The following is a 10,649-nucleotide window of genomic DNA, read 5'->3' as shown; positions in this document are numbered from 1 at the left end:
TGTTAAAGATGACAAGAAGGATGATAAAAAGCCTCGCCAGTTTCAAGAGAGGGAAAGACAGCGTCCTACGCTAAAGGAGTTAGAGAAGAAGAAATACCCCTTCCCTGATTCCGATGTCCCTGGCATCTTGGAATGTTTACTCAAAAGTAAAGTTATAGAACTCCCTGAATGTAAACACCCTCAAGAGATGGGACGTGTCAATGATCTAAAATATTGCAAATATCATCATATTACCAGTCATCCAATTGAGAAGTGTTTTATCTTCAAGGAAGTGGTGATAAATCTGGTAAAACAAGGAAAAATCTTGTTGGACACGAACGAAGTTGTAACTTCAAATCATACTACTGTTATTGTGACAACCTCTGTCATGGGGAGTGCTCGTTCTCAACCTTCAACTTCTGAGGTATATTGCACAACCATCCAGTTTGGCTCATTGGAACCAATCCCCATCTCTCTTGGCAAAGGGAGTGCACTTGACGTTTCAACCTTTGGAAGGGTCCTTCCTCAGGATGATGAAGAATGATGGACTCTGGTAACAAGAAAGAAACCACGGAAGCAACGAGCTGACATTTTTCAGACTAGTTATTCTAACAGGGGGCAAAGGAAGAAGAAACCTCAATATTGCCATAAGCAGTCTAGCCATAACAGAAAATGGGTCAAGAAGACACAGTCAACCAAACACGCATCTATAAGTCAAAGGATCCAAAAGCCTATTACTTTACAAGAGTTCTTTCCAGAAGGATATCTAAATGACGAAGTTGTGACAGCTTACATGGTTTCAACTAAAACGAGCCCTGATTGTGAGAATAGTAAGGATCAAGATGAAGCCCAGACTGTAGAGAATCATGCAAAGGATGCTGTCATCATTGAAAAGTCCGATGATGATGAAGTAGTCGGAGGTACGCTGGATTCATGTTATGTATCAATTATTTTCACTGACGAAGATCTTCAGTTGGGTTCGAAGCCTCATAATTGTCCTCTTTTCGTTTCCGGTTACATAAAAGAACAAAGAGTTACTCAAATTCTTATTGATGGTGGATCAGCGGTGAATCTCATGCCAAAATTTATGATGAAAAATCTCGGCATCACAGTCGACGAGTTATCTCGTAGCCGTCTTATTATTCAAGGTTTTAACCAAAGAGGACAGAGAGCTATTGGCATGATTCGGGAAAAACTAATTATTAGCAAGCTCCAAGCTGAAACCTTATTCCACATTATTGATGCAAAGACGTCCTACAATTTATTGTTAGGAAGGCCTTGGATACATAGTAATGGTGTTATTCCATCGACTCTTCATCAGTGCTTCAAATTCTACAAGAATGGCGTACAAACGGTTGTGGCGGACCATAAACCATTTACAAAATCATTGAGCCGATGCCAAGTTCTATATTGATCCTGATACACCTTCGAAAGTGCCCATCCTAAGCATCCATCTACATAAGAGATTCAATCTACAAAAACAAAAGAAGTATTAAGTGATCCATTAGATGTTTTAGTGACAGACATTGTAAAGGTAGCTAAAACGCGAGGGGTCTCGATAAAAGCACATCGGACGAAGCCTATTTTAAAGTATGTTCCAAAATCTCAACAACAAGAAGGGCAGTCACCTGTCATCGAGATAATTGAAACCAAGGAATTTAAATTGAAGATGTTACAAACCAACAAAAAAAAAGATATGCAAAAGCTGTAAGGAAAGTTAACTGTTCCTCTCACCAAGATTCAAAAGTCTTCGCCTTTTAAGTCTCCGTTAAAAGGGTTCGTGCGGCCTTCTCAATCTCTGGTCGATCATGGATCACTTCCAAAACAAAAGACAGATGAAGGATTCGATCCTAAAGCATACCAACTCATGGCTAAGTCGGGGTATGATTTTACAAATCCTGCAAACCTTGGAAAACTGAATTCTGAGGTCACCGGTGAGAAAATGCATGGCCTCAATGAGACACAGAAGAAGTTGAAAGAACAAAGGCATAAGATCATTCCACCCAAGTCCGGTCTTGGTTTCGTAGCATCTGAGCCACTTTGAATTCAAATCACAAAAAAGGATAAGAAGTCAAACACTTTATACATTGGGTTTGAAGAAGTTGACGATGAACAAGACCAACAGACTATGTATCAAAAATCAGTCTTCAATCGTATAGGAGCTCCATGTGATCGAATATCTGTATTCAACAGGTTGTCAAGCCAAAAGTCAAATGTTTCAAATTCTTATGTCAACAGTTTGCCTCGTACCTCTGTTTTTAACAGAATGAACTTTTATAACCAAAGAAGAAAATCTCCACAACCTCAATCTCGAAAGACAGTATTTTCTCAGATTGGTACTATTAAAGATACACCGTTAAGAAGCAGCAATAGTGGAAAGTTAGAGGAAGTTAACATCAACGTGGTGAATAATAGTGAAGTTCAGAGCCTAGTGCCTTCGCGAATGAAACGTAAGACAGAGATAGAGGTCACCAATGATGTTACACTAAAAGCTCGAAGGCGAATCATTGTATTCACTAATTAATCAGAAAAAGTGAAGAGAACGGAAAGCACTGACGAATCATCTTGTGTTATTTCATACCACATTACTGTTGAAGAGGAACCTGACTTTGAGCAACCAGATGAAATTGAGAAAGCTTCACTAACACTAGAAGACGGGGGGTAGGCTACCATTGATCAACTCAAAGAAATCAACTTAGGGACTGATGATCAACCCATACCAGTTTTCATTAATGCATTCCTAAGCCCCTCAGAAGAAAATGATTACTTTCAATTGTTGTCTGAGTATAAGGATGTCTTTGCTTGGACATATAAAGAGATGCCCGGTCTTGATCCTAAAATTGCAGTGCACAATCTTGTTGTCAAACATAGGAAACATCCGATTAAGCAGTCTTAACGTTTCTTCTGTCCAGAGCTAGTTCCGAGGATAGAAGAACTCAACAAATTGATTGAAGTAGGGTTCATTCGTGAGGTCAAATATCCAACATGGATTTCGAGCATTGTTCCAGTGAAGAAGAAAAATGGACAGATTCGAATTTGTGTGGACTTTCGTGATTTGAATGAGGCATGCCCAAAAGATGATTTTCCTCTTCCCATCCCCGAACTCACTGTAGATGCAACCACAGGGCATGAAGCTCTCTCGTTCATGGATTGTTACTCCGGGTACAATCAGATAAGAATGACTCCGAAAGATGAGGAACTAATTGCCTTTCGCACTCCTAAAGGCATATATTGCTACAAAGTTTTGCCCTTCAGACTCAAAATGCGGGAGCAACATACCAGCGCGCCATGCAAAGGATCTTCGACGACATACTCCACAAGATTGTTGAATGTTATGTTGATGACTTGGTGGTTAAGACGAAAGAACAAAGGAATCATTTACAGGATCTACGTACAGTTTTTAATCGCCTCCGAAAATTTCAACTCAAGATGAATCCTCTTAAATGTGCATTTGGTGTGACTTCAGGGAAATTCTTGGGATACGTTGTACGCCATCGTGGTATTGAGATTGATCCTAATAAAGTGGAGGCCATTCAAAAGATACCGCCACCAAAGAATTTACACGAGCTTCGAAGTTTACAAGATCAACTTGCGTTCATTCGTAGGTTCATCTCAAATTTGGCTGGCCATTGTTAGCCTTTTAACCGACTCATGAAGAAAGACGCCCCATTCATCTAGGACCAATCTTGCCAAAATGCTTTTGATAACATAAAAAAGTATCTTCTCAATTATCCTGTATTGGGAGCACCTATACCTAGAAAGCCGTTCATACTTTATATTGTTGCGCAAGAAGAATTGCTAGGTGCCTTACTTGCTCAGAATAATGAAGAACATAAAGAAAATGCATCGTATTACTTAAGTCGTAGATTCACCCCGACGGAGCGAAATTATCCTCCAATTGAAAAAACATGCCTCGCACTTGTCTTCGCCTCTAAGAAATTGAGGCATTATTTCTTGGCTCATACGATACATCTTGTTACAAGGACTAACCCTCTCAAATATGTCATGTCTAAACCGGTCATTTCCGTACGCTTGGCGAGGTGGTCAATTTTGTTCAACGAATTTGAAATTGTTTATTGGCAAATTTCTGAAGATTTTCTTGATGAAGAAGTCTTCCTTGTGGACATCCTCCCTCCATGGATGATGTTTTTCGATGGGGCAGCATGATCAGACGAGGCTGGAGCAGGTGTAGTGTTTGTATCTCCAAAAAAACATATTATTCCATACTCTTTTGCACTCGCTGAAAACTACTCAAATAATGTGGCTAAATATCAAGCCTTGATCATTGGCCTTCAAATGGCAAATGAGATGAAGATCACAGATCTCAAAATATATGGAGACTCTAAGTTGGTGATCAACCAACTTTTTAAAGAATATGAGGTTAAGAAAGATGATCTGGTGCCGTACCATCGGTATGCCTCTCATTTGTTGAAACGGTTTGATAGCGTCATGCTGGAGCACATTCCGAGGAAAGAAAATAGAATAGCTGATGCTCTGGCAAATTTAGCTACAACATTGGCGTTAACTGATGAGGACCTGGTTGATGTTCCTATATGTCAATGATAGGTCTTGCCACAAGTCCTGGAAGATAAATTTGAAGAAAGCAATTTGGTTTCTTGTTGGACACAAGAGGAAGAAGACTGGAAGCTCCCTATCATTGATTATCTAGAATATGAAAAACTTCCCGAAGACCTACGCCACAAGACTAAAATACGAAGACGAGCACCTCGTTTCATCTATTACGATGATACGTTGTATAGGCGTTCATATGAGGGCCTTTTCCTTCACTGCCTTGGAAATGACGAAGCAACCCATACAATGAATGAGGCACATTATGGGATTTGTGGAGCTCATCAATTTGGTCCAAAGCTTCACTTTCGTGTCAAAAGAATAGGTTATTGTTGGCCCACCATGGTCAACGACTACTTGGAGTATGCAAAGAGGTGTCAAGCCTATCAATTCTATGCTAACTTCATACACTAACCACCGAAGCCGTTACACCCTACTGTGACGTCATGGCCATTCGATGCATGGGGATTAGATGTAGTTGGTCCTCTAGAAAAGTCTTCAAAAGGCCACTTGTAAATCTTGGCTGCAACTGATTATTTTTCAAAATGGGCGGAAGCTGCACCCTATAAACATGTGAAAAAGGAAATAGTTGTTGATTTCATCAAGTCCAACTTTATTTATCGATATGGTGTCCCTTGATACATCATTATTGATAATGGGACGAATTTCAAAAATAGTTGGGTGACCAACCTTTACGAGAAGTTTGGTTTCAAACAACGTAAATCCTCCATATACAATGCCCCGGCAAATGGTCTCGCGGAAGCATTCAATAAAACTCTTTGTGAGTTATCGAAAAAAGTAGTCAACCAAACAAAGAGAGATTAGCATGAGCGAATGGAAGAAGCATTGTGGGCATACCGCACTATGCATCGTACACCTACTCAAGCAACTCCGTATTCTTTTGTCTATGGCGTGGAAGCGGTTCTTCTATTGGAACAACAGATCCCTTCGTTGAGGATAGCCATACAAGAAGGTTTTACAAGTGAAGAAAATGTCATCTTACGTCTTCAAGAACTGGAAGCATTGGATGGGAAGAGATTAGAAGCTCAACAATAGCTAAAGTGTTATCAAGCTCGACTTTCAAAAGCATTTAATATGAAAGTTCGATCTCGGTCATTTCAAGTTCGAGACTTTGTATTAGCTGTTCGTAGACCAATTGTTATGAATCGCAAGGGAAATAAATTTGTATCCAAATGGGATGGACCATATGTTGTTCGCGAAGTTTATACTAACAGCGCATATCTCATTATTGATGAAGACGGAGTAAGAGTGGGGCCCATTAATGTTAAATTCCTTAAATGCTACTACCCATGAAGGCTATGCTCCTGATCATACGAGCTTAAACTACACTATACTCCTAGCCCGCATGAGCTAAAACTGTGTACGGCCCCAAGAATAAATAAAAAATAAATAATAATAATAATAATAATAACAATAAATTGTGAACTACGTAATGACTTGATCCTTGTTCAGGGTACGTAGGCGTCTTATAGGTCTGTTCCAAGTTCAGTCAACCCAGCCAAAAAAAAAAAAAAAAAAAGGTAGAGCTCTATCTTTGAGACAGATATGCACAATCACACTTGCATAATAACTTCATGTTAAGTTGCTACTGGTATCTGGTGCATAAGTAAACTTGTACATTAAGTCAGATCTTTTGGTGGAGCTTCGGCTTGAAATCAACATTAAAACTGATAATGGCTAACGATACTGGTGGTATGACCTCTTGGAGTCTGTTCTTACTCTCTGAATGGTTGATATTTGATATGTGGCAAATGAAGACTGCATCTATCGTTGCTCTTTGGACTGATTCATGGCTACTGACGACATTTTTTATGCTGGTGGCATGACCTCTCGGAGTCTGGTCTCGCTTTATCAATGGCTGCTAGATGATCCATGACTGATGAAGACGCTCTGGCGATGGCTAACAGTGTTGGTGGTATGACCTCTTGGAGACTGTTTTTACTCTTTGAATGGTTGATGTCTGATATGTGGCTAATGAAGATTGCATTTGTCGTTACTCTCTGGGCTAATTCTAGGCTGCTGACGACACTGCCTGTGCTAGTGGCATGACCTCAATGGATCCTTACTGACTATATGCGTTCCAAAGGAACAATGGGTCCTTATGGACTAGTTACGTTCCGAAGGAACAATGGGTCCTTACGGACTAGATACGTTCCGAAGGAATAATAGGCCCTTAGGACTACATGCGTTCCGAAGGAATAATGGGCCCTTACGGACTATATGTGTTTCGAATGAACAATGGGTCCTTACAGACTAAATGAGTTCCGAAGGAACAATGGGTCCTTACAGGCTAGTTGCATTCCGAAGGAACAATGGGTCCTTACGGACTAGATGCGTTTCGATGGAACAATGGGTCCTTACGGACTAGTTGCGTTCCGAAGGAACAATGGGTCCTAACGGACTAGATTCATTCCAAAGGAACAACGGGTCCTAACAGACTAAATTCATTCCAAAGGAACAACGGGTCCCAAAGGGGCTAAAAAAAAAATTTTTAATTCTTCCAACAAGCGTGGAGAGGATAATAAAATAAAATAAAATAAATAAAAAATTATTCTTCGAGCAAACGTGGAAAAAAAATGTATATAAATTCTTCCAGCAAGTGTGGCAAAAAAAAAAAAAAAATTGTTCCAGCAAGCGTGAAGAGCAAAAAAAAAAAAATTAAATTAAATTTTGTTCCAGCAAGCGTGAAGAGCAAAAAAACAAAAAAAAACAAAAAAAAAAAAAAAGATGAAGAAGAAGAAGAAAATAAAAATAATATAAAAAAATAGTCATACCAATTATTTGTGTTCAAGCAGAGACCGCAATCCAACATAGTTTTTAGAAGTTGTGATTTGACAAGTTTTTAGAGATTATTGGAATTGATGTCAAACCCTATAATATTGACGGTATATATAGACAACAAAATACCTCCAAATTGTATTGGGATTTGGATAATTCTGTTGAAATAGGAAAGTAAAATTCCAATCCAAAGTTGGATAGGAAAGCAAAAGAGGAAATCTTACAATCCAAAGTTAAAAAAAAAAAAAAAAAAAAAAAAAAAAAAAAAAAAGAAGGAAAGTTGAATACCTCAAGTCCCACTTGAAAAAGGAGATAAGTCCTGTTAATCTTGGGACTCGAAGTGGGGGCAATTTGTAAATACTAAAATTTAGTGGGCTTTGGTTTTAACAAATGAACCAATTAAATATGGGCCTAATGTTTAATTAAGTTATTTAATTGGTCCAGGCTTGGTCCATTTAAATTATTTAATTAGCCCAACCCAGATGATTAAATGAAAAGATAATTATTCCTAATAAAATATATTTGGAATAATTAATTTTAAGGATAATTATCATAATATAACCGGTCTGGCCCAGTTATGATTTTTTTTCCTTATCATGAGATGATACGTGTCATCATCCTATTAATGCAAGAAGCCTATAAATAGAGGCCTGGAGAAAGAAGAAAAAGGGACAAAAAAAAAAAAAATTTTGAAGATACAGAGATTCAGAATTCAGAAGTCCAGAGACTCAGAAGTCAGAGACACAAATTCAGAATCCAAACCCAACAGCGAAGAACATCAAGCACATCCAACAACGTGTCGTTCTTCATCAAATCCTACGGTGATTAACAACAAGCACACCAACGACGTGCCATTCTTCATCAAATTCCACGATGATTCAAGAACAAACTCGTGCAGCCCTTGGATCCAACCAACAACAAAAAGGAGATCGAATCAGAGGACCATTATTTTTGTAAAAAATATTACAAAGGATTGTACTCCAAATATTTCTAATTTAATAAATTATTATTTTGCCCATATTTTATCTTTATTTGCAGAGAACAAAATTTGTGTGTACAGGGTTAAGATGAGTACTCACTCTTCACCCACCATTGACTCTTAAATTGAATGAGTACTCACATTTTATTTATTATTGACTTGCTCACTTAAGTTTTGTTGCTTAAATAATTTAATTTTGGGTTAATTTTATTGACACCCCCTCAGGTTTGGTCAAATATCACATAGAAACACATTTCAAAAATTACTATCACTCAGACCCCAAATGCCTTTTTCATTAATGACACCGTTAAAAATGTTTGAAAAGACAATTTTACCCTTAATTTTTTTAATAATTTTTATTGTAAAATATTTAAAAATTAAAATGACTAAAATTAAGGGTAAAATTGTCATATATAAAGAAGAAAAGGTGGAGAAAGCTGATAGTGTAGATGATGAGAAATATATATATATATATATATATATATATATAAAGAATAATTATAAATTTATAATTATAATTTGATTGGTGTACATGATGATATATAGTGTAAATATATATAAAGAATATTTTTTAAAAAATAATTATAATTTGCTTCGCGTAAATAATGAGAATTATATATATATATAAAGAATAATTTTAAATTGGAGGTGGGTGTACATGATATATGTGTGTGTGTGTGTAAAGAATAATTATAAAATTATATAATAAAGGTGAAAGGGTAATTCAAGTCATTTCAACACTTTTTAAAGTCAACAAATAGTTATAAGTGTAGCAATGTTATTTTACATACAAAAAGGCATCTGGCGCATGAAAAGTAACTTTTGGGATGTAAGTGAAAAACGAATCAAACGTTTGTAATGTGAATGATAGTTATTTTCGAAATATGTTTCAATGTGATATTTAATCAAATTTGAGGGAATGTCAGTGAAATTAAACATTTAATTTTAGTGGACAAATTTAGACTTGAATTGTGACTCTAGTACTAACTACTAACAATAAGAATCTTATTACTTAATTTACACTAATCCGGCTGTAGGTAGGGACCACAAGTCTACCTATCAAGTACCGATTTCTCTTTTTTTTATTTTACCATCCTAAATCCTAATTGCTTATTATTCTTATTATTATTATTATTGTGGTGGTTGTTGTTGGTAGATAAGCAAGAGATTGACAAAGATGTTGCACACGCAATGCCATTAACCAACCCAATTACTTTAACATGCAACATTATTAAACATTTCGCTGCATGTACAAGCAATAATAATGGTTTCTTATATCCAAAAGACATAATTATCCCTTACCCACCACCAGCTCCAACATCAATCAGGCATGTTTTTGACTTTTTCCATTTAGGTACCCTCTCAAGTCTCAACCAACAGAGACTACTGCCCAAAGCAACTACCAAAAAACAAAAACAAAAACAAAAAATATATATATATTGTATCGTCGAGAACATTTTTGACCCTTCCAACCAAATTTATTTATTTGTTTTTGTTCCTCCAACGAGGATTGAAGTTTGTGTATTTCTCCTACCTCCCAAAATGAAAAATGAAGGATAAATCCCCATAGAGGCAACTTTCGTAAGTTTCTTCCCAAGAAAGAAAAAAAAAAAATCAAATAAATAATTTTTTTAAAAATAGTATTCATTAAACTTTAAATCAATAATGCAATAACAATATATTTAACATTTAAATCAAGGATGTAATAATTATAGGGTCAAGTGTAGAAAATATTCCTAAAATATTTTTACAATGCATATCACACCCCCCACGTGCAAAAAACATTCCTAAAATTTCAATTTCGTGTAAATAGATCCCTTTGACAAATTTAAATCCTAAATTTACTAAATTACCCTTACTAAAGCATTTTATAAAATATATAAAAATAAATAACTTTGTAAAATGACCGAAAATGACATTATTGGAGGACGGCAATAGACAAGTAGAGATAGAAATAGAAAATAGAAATAAAAATAAAAGTATAAAAGAAAAGTAAAGATAAAAATAAAAAATAAAAAATGAAAATAAAGTGCAAATTAAAGAAAACAAATCTGCTCCAAACTCTGAAAATCAATGCACACTGATATTGGAATTTTTTTTTTCTTTTTATTATTATTATTATTATTGTTTAACAATATTGGTACAAAAAATATAAAATAAAGAAGAAAAAAATTAGTAGAAAATATTAAACTGAAATCTTAAAAAATTTAAATCTTTTTTATACAAATTCTCAAAATTTCAAGAAATATATATAGAGCTAAAAGTTTCAAAATATATATATATATATATATATAAAACGTAATGTGTACATAACACCCTTATA

The sequence above is a fragment of the Cornus florida genome, unplaced genomic scaffold (genome assembly GCF_030987335.1).
Source record: "Cornus florida cultivar Cherokee Brave unplaced genomic scaffold, ASM3098733v1 CherokeeBrave_3.0.0_Hap2_Chr10, whole genome shotgun sequence".
Lineage (NCBI taxonomy): Eukaryota > Viridiplantae > Streptophyta > Magnoliopsida > Cornales > Cornaceae > Cornus > Cornus florida.
Note: the sequence above shows the minus strand (reverse complement) of the source record.